Raw genomic sequence first — 10,927 nt, forward strand, 5'->3', positions numbered from 1 at the left:
AGCACTAGCTCCTGAACTTGGGTTATCTGGCTTTCTGTAATTAGCAATACCCTTTGGACATTCAAACTACCTTCCCTTTGTTGCAAAACTTCTATATCACCTGGCTTCCCCACTGCCCTCTATCCCAGACATGAGGCTCCGGCTCCCTGGCAGTCTCACAGCACGCCTAACGCACCCCCAGCAACCACCTCCCAGGCCTGCCTGTCTGCTCTCATTCCCGGGGCTTTCGTGTGTGGGGCTGCGTCTTGTCCTCTGATGCCCTGGCTCACTGTGGCCCTGCCCACGGATGCCTGGCTGCTTTCCAGCACGGAGCTCCCAGGCTGCCCCACAGGAGGACAGAGGCCCCGCTCCTCCCCATCCTGGTGGCCACTCCACAAGCACAGGTGCTGGGAGGGCCTGGCTCCTAACAGGGCGTCCCCACCCCCGAGGATGTAGGTAGGCATGGCCCCCGCAACAGTTGCCAGAGATCCTGGTGTCAGACGCCTCCACCGAACTTCTGCTGCTCTGCACACCCAAAGGAGCTGTCAGCTGTCCTGGTGAAGAGGAAGAGTTAGAATCTCACACCACCTCCTGCTCCTTCTGCCTCTGTAACTCAGCTTGCTCCTTGCAAAGTCTGGATCACGTAGGTCACACGTAGTCTCAGAAAGTGGGGATTTGCAATACTAGGAACTGGAGCTTATCTCACTCAGCCTTGTCCTACTCTTTGCAACTGCTCAGCCCCTGCAAACCTGCTTAATCATGTCTGTCCAGGTCAGGCTTCCCCTCCCCATCTTGACTGCTGTTCCCACACACGGAAAACCCCATAGTTTAATCCAGCGTATCAGCAGCTGGTGTTGGCCACAGCAGCCTGTCTGTAAAAGCCCTGTCACCCCTTTGTTCAGAGCTCAGAGCTTGGAGTGTTAACTGCTCTGGGCTCGCCAGCATAACAAACCTGAGCTCTCCAGCCCTCTGAGTGCCATGCCTGTCTTCTCGAGTGCTGGTTTCTGCCACACTGGTAACAGTTTTGGCCAGAAGTGCTAGAGGGCCAGCCTCAGCAGCCCTCAGCCCCCCAAGCCCCTCAGCTACCAGCCTCCAGAGACACTGAGCCCTCAGTGAGGACAGAGTCTTGACCCAGTCCCTGCTCCCTTGTGGCCAGTGGACACAGCGGCCTCATCACACACACTTGGCCACACTTTCTGGTCCCTCTTAAACCAGAGTCCCGGGCACCCCACTCCCGCTTCTCCCATGACACAGCTGTCACCTCTGTGCAGGGGTGCAGTCAGCTCTCCCCTGCTGTTACAGTGACTGAAAAAAGCTGTTTCCACCACTTCCATGGGAAAGGCCCCTGGACAGTAACTGTGTGAACAGCTAACCTGGACGGTGAATGCAGATCCGAGGGCCATCAGCCCCTCACAGGCTGGCCCTCAGGTCAAGCCCAGCTGGGGCTGGAAGGCGGCTGGCCAGGCCCTCACTCACCTGGATGTCCAGCCTCCTTGGGCAGCAGGTGCCCCAGCAGGCTCTGTGAGGGTCCTTAGAAGGACGTGCACTGGAGCCAGGGGACAGGGTAGGGCAGGTTGGTCACCAGAGACTTCCCAACCAACCACGGAAACACCTGCGTCACGGGCCATCTGCACCCAATGCTGGGAGGGGTAGGGCCCCCCACAGCCATAGACGGGAGCTGGTCTCGCATCTGGGCGGCCGTCCCCAGGCTCCAGGTGGCTGGCACATGTGCCAGGCATGAGCCCAGCACCATCAGCAACTTCCACCAGATGTGAGCTGAGGGCCACGGGTGCTCGTCCTCACTGGTCAGGCCTGGGACAGGGAAACTCTGAGAGGGGCCCAGAGGGCAGCAAGGACACAACCAGAACCCCCGAGCCAGCCTGTGGGACCCATGGACAGATTTCAGTGGGCCCCAGGCCCAGAGAGGGGGTGCCAACCCTTGAGCCACGCAGACTGCCCTTGGGACTCATGGGCAGATCTCAGTGGGCCCCAGGCCCAGAGCGGGGCTGCCTCTTCACCCACGGAGATTTGGGTCAGACTCACCTGCACCTTGCTCACCCTGGGGTTCAAAGCAAAAACCCACTGGAAACACAGCGTCCCCACCTCAGAGACAGCTGGAGCCCACGAGGGTGGCCACACACACAGCCGGGTAGGGAAGATCTTGAGGGTGTGTCCCGGGGTCCAGCCCCGATGGATCCAGGGTAATTCAAAGGTGGGGATGGAATCAGCATCCTAGGAAAAAACTTATTTAATTACAGATATAGAGAGAGATTAGAAACAGATAGTGTAGTAGGAAAATCAGTGGAGAAAAAGATGCTGAATAACTTGGTTTATGTGGAATACCAATCACCACCTATGTAGGTCACAGGCGTCTTTCCATTCTCCCAAAAGAGAGGAGGCACTGAGGCCTCCCCGGTCCGATCTTAGAAGCCCAAGCAAAATTAGCAGGCTTGGTGAGTACCCACATTCCAGATGGGAATTCAGCCAGAAAAACGGGGAGCAAGAAAGAAACAACCGGGGGAACCAGTCTTTCCAGAAACTGATCCGATTTTTTTATTTTTTAGGTTTGCTTATATACCTTTTGTTATACTTAGGGATGAATACAGAGTCACGTGGGGGTCAGCAGTCCTGACCTTTATCAAAATCAGGTGCTTCACATAAATGTATAAAAAAAGGTCTTAGGGGTTTTACATCATCATCTGGCCATGAGACCTGCTGACATTTTAAGAGCCTTTCTTTCTGATAACCAAAAAACTTATTTTTCCAAGGGTGTTTTTTCTTAAACCAGGCACCACCATCTGAAGGTAGCAGATAAAGTGGCATTCCTATAGGGTGAGGGTGTAGTGGGTTACAACTAAGAAAGGAATTTATTTAACCCAAGGTTAACATGATTAATCTCAAAGGTTAATACTTATTTCTCCTATATGCTAGTTATATTCATTATAAGGGCAGGGAATATGGATATTTAGCAGCAAACATCAGCCCAACAAATGAAAACCCTTCACCAATGTTCCCCTTAAGATCTATTTAGTCTTAAGATAGTGATAAAGTTACATTTTTGCATAACAAGGACACAGTGATTTATAACAAAGTACAGTGATCTATAAAAAGTCTAGTATTGCTAACATCAAAAACTACTATATTTCCTTTTCTATATTCCAAATACATTAATATATTCCCAGGTGCCTAAGGATATGGAGGCCTGGCAGCAATCATTGACTCAACAATGAGAAAAGCCCTATGCTAATTAAGATTTTCAAAATACTCCAAACTCTCTGTGCTGTTTATCGTTGAGAGGTTGTCACACAAGCTAGTCTGTCAGCAGAGAGGTCTGACCTGAGACACCCTTGTCACACCCAGGGCAGGGAATTAGCAGCAATTATTGGCACAACAAATGAAAAACCCTTCACCCATATAATTCCTAACCAACCCACTATACTAATAATTTCTAACTTCCCAAAAGAATCTGCCTTTAGTAAGTCTAAACAATCACATGTGGCCAGACGAACCTGTACAGGCAGGCTAGATAACCTTCAGAGGAGTTCGTAAGTTGAAACACTCTTGTCACGCCCAGGAATTTTTATTGACTTGGAGCTGTAAGTTAACTTCTTCTCAGAGAGAGGTAATGGGGGTATAGGTGAGAGCATAAAACAGTAAAGTAGGCAGACCCTGGTTTGGGGGGTAGATGCTCGGTAACAGGGGGTCTCCTGAGGCTCGATCTCACCTTTGCTTAATGCAGAGCCTCCTTCCTCATGACCTTTGCCAAGGGCAGAGTTCCTCACGCTGGCCCCCGGCAGGTGTGCACGTCACCGTGAGAATACCATGACGATAGTTACTGCTATAGCCACACTGACTCAGGGCCTGACGTAAAGCCCAACCCGCACGCAGGTATGGAGCTGGGCAGTGCGTCCCCAGGGGCACTGGGCTCCCAACCAGGGTGCCTCCCCCACCAACTCAGGACAGTGAGCCAGAAGGGATGTATGGGCATGGGCCCTGGGCTTGGCCCATGGCTGGGGGACAAGGAAGGGCCCGGGGTTCCGGGCCACCTACCAAGAGCAATGAGCAAAGGTGGCCGAGGTCTTGATGAGGCAGCCATCCCAGGGAGACCCTGACCCCTCCCCAGGACCGAGACTCCCCAGGACCAAGACTTTCCAGCAGGGCAGGGGTCCTGGCAAAGGGCCAGCCCTCCAGCCCCAGCCATGTGCACCCCCTGCAGGTGGAGGGGGCCCCTCTCGATGCTCCGAGGTGCTAGGGGGAGACCAGATCCAGAGGACTGTCTACATTCCAGTAGGGACTCTGCTGGACAAGCCAGAGCTTCCAGGCCTGATCACAATCCACCACCCAAAATCAGCGTGGAGTGGGTGCCCAGGGGCCACTGAGGGCCTCAAGAGGGTGGTTCTCAACCATGCTCCAAGGCCTGGAGCTGTGAGGGTGCAGAAGGCATGAACCGCCTGGGGAGGAAAGCCCTGCCCCTCAGTGGATGCCTCATCCTGGGCCTCTGGGCCCCCAGCATCAGGGCAGGGACAGGTGCAGGGTTGGGGGACGCAGCTCCCTGCACCTGCTCCCAGTCCCACTGGAGCCACGAGGATGGAGCAGCTCAGCGCCGCCCTCAGGGCTGGGCCAGCACAACTGGGCCCAGACTCCCAGGACCGGCAGCAGCAGGAATGACCCTGCTCTGCTCCTGGGTTTCCTGGTGGGAGGCACCTGCTGGCCTCAGAGCACAACTGGGCTCAAGGTGACCAACACACAGTTTGCAGGCAGTTTGGGTTCAATCTGTCAACCCAGGAGGCTGTCACTTGGCCAAGCCCAACTCGGAGCCTCAGGACAGAGCCGGCATGGTCATCGTCCACCTGGTGGGAGACACCTCCCATGTGCTCCAGCAGGACACCTGTGGTGCCATGCCTTCCACAAGTGCTGAGCCCGGCACCAATCCACCCACAGCCAGCCAGGCGGCCCAGCCCCTACAACTGCTCAGCCCTCTGAACGCCCCACATCCAGGGTCCCCACACGGATGGCCTATAGTGCAAACAAGGCTTTTTGCCCTTTTGCCAAGGGCTCTACTGCAGTGTTACTATAGTGACTACCACAGTGAGACATAGGGCAGCAAAACCTGCTAACCATACGGCCGCCCAGCCCCACACGGCCAGGCCTCACGACCTGAGCTTCAGAGACCAGAACTTCAGCCTTCTGGGCCTCTCTGGGTGGATGCGGCCCATGGGCCCGTGTCCAGACTCTGAGAAGACTGCACTGACCCCGCAGCCACACGTCCTAGCCCAAGCTGGCCCTGACCACTGGGCACTCAGTGCGCCCCCAGATGGGGTCAAGAAGAACAGAGCCCACACTGGGCAAACCGTCAGGTCAAGTTTCCCAGGGGCAAGACCCTAGACACCTCCAACCCTGCTAGGAGCTCAGGGAAGCTGACAGCAGTGGATGCTGGAGCTGGGGCTGTACTCAACTGCATAGGAGCTCGCCAGGGAGCAGGCTGTGAGGGGTTCCTGCAGAGGCAGCATCTCCCTGCATGCTGCCAGACCCGAGGTAGGGGAGTCCAGATCCGGCCCTGGCCTGAAGGGGCTTGCGGGGCCTCTCACATGTAGCAAGGGTGTGCAGCCTCCTTGTGCAGTGTCCAGAGATCTTGGCTGGGGCGGGCACTGCACCAGAAGCCAAGCCAGGGGCCAGCCTCTGTGGGAAGTGCCCGTGGGAGCCGTTACACCTAAGTCTCCCTCCCAGCCCTGCGGTGTGGCCACCTGCCACCCCAGGTCAGCCTGGGGAGCTCAAGATGGACTGGCATCCCTACCTGCCAGGTTCCTGCGCAGAATGCTGTCCACGGCCACCCTGCTCTGGCCTCTGCTCAGCTTCTGAGTTTCCCCGGCCTGCCACCACTGGCCTGAAGAGGATCAGAATGCAGGCTCAGCAGGACATCAGACCTGGGCTCAGAGAGCCACTCGGTCCAGGGTGCACTCAGCCCTGCACCTGGAGGAGGGTCCTCCATGGCCACAGGGTGGGCTGGGCAAGGAGACATCACAGGCCACCCTGCTGCTGGGCCATCAGACCTGGATCAAGACTAGGTTCTCAGAATTCTCCCCACCACAGGGCCTGTCCAGACCTGGACCAGCTGACAGCTCCCGAAGACTCCACACCCACCAGACAAGACCAAGGGGGCGCTGAAGGTCAGCAGCTGGGGTTTCTGCTGCCGGCTGTGTCATGGTGGTAGTTATTATGGTAGTGGTTATTATGGTGGTTATTATGGTTATACCACAGTGACACTCTCTGGGACAAAAACCCCCGCCCCTGAGGGTCCACGAACAGGGATGCTGTAGCCTGTGTTCAGGGCACCGCCTGCCCTCCTGACCATCAGACTGAACCCTGCAGGCCCCATCCCTGCTGACTCAGGGCAGCAACAGCCTGAGGAAGGGTCCTGGGCCAGGTGCTGGGCTGCTGAGAGCCAGACAATGAGACCCCCAGCAGCTTCCCACCCCTGACCCTGGAGGAGCTTCTGCAGGCCTGTGACAGGCTGGGGACCGACCCTCAGAACCCTCCCCCCGTGGAGCCCGTCCAGACCTGGGCCAGCTGACAGCTCCCGAGGGCTCCACGCCCATCAGACGGGACCAAGGGGGCGCTGAAGGCCAGCGGCCGGGGTTTCTGCTGCCGGCTGTGTCGTGGTGACGACATGATGGGCATGGTTGCCGTTATTGCAGCATCGCCACCACAGTGACACTCTCAGTATCAGAAACCCCCGCCCGAGGCCCCAGACCAGGGAGCCTGTCCTCCAGGTCCAAGGCACCCCCTGCCCTCCTGACCATCAGACTGCACCCTGCACACCCTCACCCTGCTGACTCAGGAAAGCAACAGCCTGAGGAAGGGTCCTGGGCCAGGCGCTGGGCTGTGGAGACCCAGACAGGAGGCCCCCAGCAGGTTCCCGCCCCTGACCCCGAAGGAGCTTGTGCAGGCCAGGGGCTGGCTGGGGACCGGATCCTCAGGACCCTCCCTGCCATGGGGCCCGTCCAGACCTGGGTCAAGACTCGGTTCTCAGAATTTTCCCCACCACAGGGCCTGTCCAGACCTGGACCAGCTGACAGCTCCCGAAGACTCCACGCCCACCAGACAAGACCAAGGGGGCGCTGAAGGCCAGCAGCTGGGGTTTCTGCTGCCGGCTGTGTTATAGTGGTAGTTATTATGATGATTATGGTTATACCACAGTGACACTCTCTGGAACAAAAACCCCTGCCCCTGAGGGTCCACGAACAGGGATGCTGTAGCCTGTGTTCAGGGCACTGCCTGCCCCCCTGACCATCGGACTGCACCCTGCGTGCCCTCACCCTGCTGACTCAGGAAAACAACAGCCTGAGGAAGGGTCCTGGGCCAGGCACTGGGCTGCAGATACGCAGACAGGAGGCCCTCAGCAGCTTCCTGCCCCTGACCCTGGAGGAGCTTGTGCAGGCCTGAGGCTGGCTGGGCCTCTGCTGGGACCCCATGGCCTCAGCCACTCATAGCACCTGTCATGGGTGAGCAGTGGGCCAGGGTCAGACTCAAAGGCCCACATTCCTGGGTCCTTTCCTGCCCAGCAGCCCAACCTCATCACAGAGGCCCCGGGCCTGGGGGCCAATGGGGATTCCAGGCAGCCCTGGGCCACCACGGAGCTGAGGGGAGCAACACTGCTAGAGGAGATGTAACCAAACCGGCCCCCAGGTACCCGACCCCGGGCCAGAGGTCAGAGAGCAGAGTGCAGCCCGGCCCGCACTGCCTCAGACCTGGGGTGAGCCAGCAGAGCCCAGCAGTGCCTCGTCTCCAGGTCCTGGAGCTGGGCAAATGGGGGACTGTGTCCCCATCCTCCTCCATGTCTCCGCAGTCACTGGCCACAGCTGCCCCCACTGTCCTGAGCTGCCCAGGGTCGTGTCCAGCCCCTGCGGACCCCGCATAGACACCCAGCAGGCTCAGAGCCACACTGTCCACAAGTGTCCGCCAGGACCACAGCCCCCCATACCCTGCCTGCTGCCCAGGGCTGACCACAATGCTGACTCACAGGGAGCAGACCTGGAGGACCCCACGGGGGCAGGATCAAGGCAGCACTCAGGCCCCATTTCAGGAGGGGGCCCTGGGAAGACCACCCCGAAAGAGGCCCTTGGGCCCTCCTCCCAGCCACAGGGGAGCCCCAGGGCCATCTCATCCTGGGGGACAGCCTCTCATGCAGGTCCTCCTCAGGAGCCCCACAGCGTGGCCCCTCCGGGTGTTCCCACCTCTACCCCAGCTCTGTGGTCTTGGCCACCCCCGGCAGCCATAGTGCCCAGCCCACAGCAGGACCCCCAGAAGCCCGAGGCCCCTGTGGGCTCTACGTTCAGGTGTGTCCACAGCCTGCACCTGCCCATCATTACCCTGAGCCTGTCTGCAAGAGGGTCTGGACCCCGCTCAGGGCAGAGGTTCAGGGTGGCACTCACCGAGCTCCTTTCCTGGGTGCGGGCCACGTGCCAGACCTCAGCGCCAGCATGGTCTCTCCAGGGAGGTGGCTTGACACAGCCAGGCACCCTGGCAGCCTCTTCTCTGTGTGGCAACGCCTCCCCCATGCTGCCCCCAGACAGGAAAGCCCTTAAGCCCCAAGCAAGCTCCAGTGACAGCTGCTCACTGAGTCTGACTGCAAAGCCCCTTCCTGCCTGGCTTCCTGCCCTGCCCCACCCCCCCACACAGGCCTGGAGGTCCACAGAGAATTCTAGCAGACAGCCGGACTGCCCTGCCCAGAGGCAGGGTGCCCTCCACTCCTCCCCTCGCTCACCATCCCTGGTCCTGGCACAGGGCCTGGGCGGGGGCTGCAGTCAGGTGCAGGCCTCACTGCAGTCTGTGAGCGAAGACGTAGAGCATGACAGGGAGGCCGGGTCTCCCTGCTCAGGCTGGTCTAGACTCAGTCAGAGTGACTTCCTGGAGGAGGCGGCACTTTCAGCTACAGTTGGAGGGAAGGAGCATCTAGGACTTGGTAACAGGACACAGGGGTACACAAGGGCACCCCAGGGCTCTGCCTGCACCAGCTCGGGGAGGATGGGGAAACAGCTCAAGGACTGGAGGCTCAGGGCTCTGACACCCTGCGCTCAGCCAGGAAGGGCTCCAGTAGGCAGGGGCTCCTTGGCCCCAAAGCTCTCAATGCTCCTGACCCTGTGCAGTGGGGAAGGCCTGAGGGTCATGCAAAGGCCCCCGACACCTGCTCCAGGTCCCTAAGATCCACGCGCAAAACTCCAATCCCCAGGGTCACCCAGAGTCTCACTGAGATGCAGAAAGCGGTGCAGCAGTCCAGGCAGGGAGCACCCAGGAGACCCCGGGCTGCTGGTCCACAATGCCGGGGACCCCAGAGAGCCCTTACAGCTCCCTCCCTGGTCACACTGCCATCCACCTGGAGCTCAACAAGGACCACTGAGAATGCCCTCCCTGGACCCTGAGAGCCACTGTTCCTCTCTCTGTCAGTCACCAGGGTGCACGCCCTCAGGTCCTGGCTGGTCACAGGCCCCGGCCTCCTCTCCCTCCAGCTTGGCCCAGGCCAAGCCCCGGACACCGCCACACCCATGGCCCCAGCTCTGGGATTGCACTTTGCCTGCTCACTCCCCTCTCCAGTTCTGTCCCTACAGTCCCCCTGCCCCCAACCCTGCACCTGTACCCTCCCCCCCCACTCCCTCACTTTTCCCTCCCTGAACCCCCTACACTGCTACTCCCCTCTCTGCCCTGGCCCTGGGGTCTCCTCATCCAACTAGGTCAACCTGAAACCACACCCGAGCCCTGAGCCCCCTTCTGCCCAGCATGCCCCATGCTGGACCCCTCCACCCACAGCTCCTGCCCTTTGTCTCTGGGGCAGATCTTCCTCACACCCACCAAACAGCCATCCTCCCCTTGTCCTTCCCAGTGCAGCCCGGACCCGTCTGCCCCTAGGGGCATCCACATGACCCTGGTATTCACCGTGAAATGCACTGAGGTCCAAGGGCAGGGCTTCCAGAGTGCAGCTCACTCTCTGCCCATCCTGGGACACAGATGCAGTATCTGGGATGAGCAGCCCCTTTGCCCACCAACTAAGGACAGCAAAGCAGAATCCAGACACATCCTTGGTCCCAGTGGTGAAGAACTGATGCTTTTGAACTGTGGTGTTGGAGAAGACTCTTGAGAGAGTCCCTTGGACTGCAAGGAGATCCAACCAGTCCATCCTAAAGGAGATCAGTCTTGAGTATTCATTGGAAGGACTGATGCTGAAGCTGAAGCTCCAATACTTTGGCCACCTAATGTGAAGAGCTGACTCATTGGAAAAGACCCTGAAGCTGGGAAAGATTGAAGGCAGGAGGAGAAGGGGACAACAGAGGATGAGATGGTTGGATGGCATCACCGACTCAGTGGACATGAGTTTGAGCAAGCTCCAGGAGACAGTGATGGGCAGGGAAGCCTGGCGTGCTGCAGTCCATGGGGTCACAAAGAGTCAGACACGACTGAGCGACTGAAGAAACTGAACATGACTTCAAAATAAGCACAGCAGCACCTGCACACTATCAGACCAAACACAAGAGGCGAGGGATCTGTCAGTGCTCACAGAGCCTTGTTGGAGAGAAAAATGTGATCTGAGAATTCTATGCCCTCCAAACAAGCAACTAGTATTGAAATATGTTTTCCACAGGCATCAACTTGGGAGGGTCCTTCACAATTGAATGAATTTTATATTTATGTATATATAGAGAGAGAGTTATAAGAAAATATAATATTATCTTCAATAGTCTATGTTGTTCCTGTTGAAAAGATATATGTGTATGTGCATGTATGTACGTATATTTCATATTCAATGTGTATAATATTGTTCAGTTGCTAAGTTGTGTCTGACTCTTTGTGACCCCATGGACTGTAGCCCCACAAGCTCCCCTGTCCTTCACTATCTCCCAGACCTAACTCAAATTCATGTCCATTGAGTCAGTGATGCTCTCTAACCATCTCATCC

The sequence above is a fragment of the Oryx dammah genome, unplaced genomic scaffold, assembly GCF_014754425.2.
Source record: "Oryx dammah isolate SB20612 unplaced genomic scaffold, SCBI_Odam_1.1 HiC_scaffold_16, whole genome shotgun sequence".
Taxonomy (NCBI): domain Eukaryota; kingdom Metazoa; phylum Chordata; class Mammalia; order Artiodactyla; family Bovidae; genus Oryx; species Oryx dammah.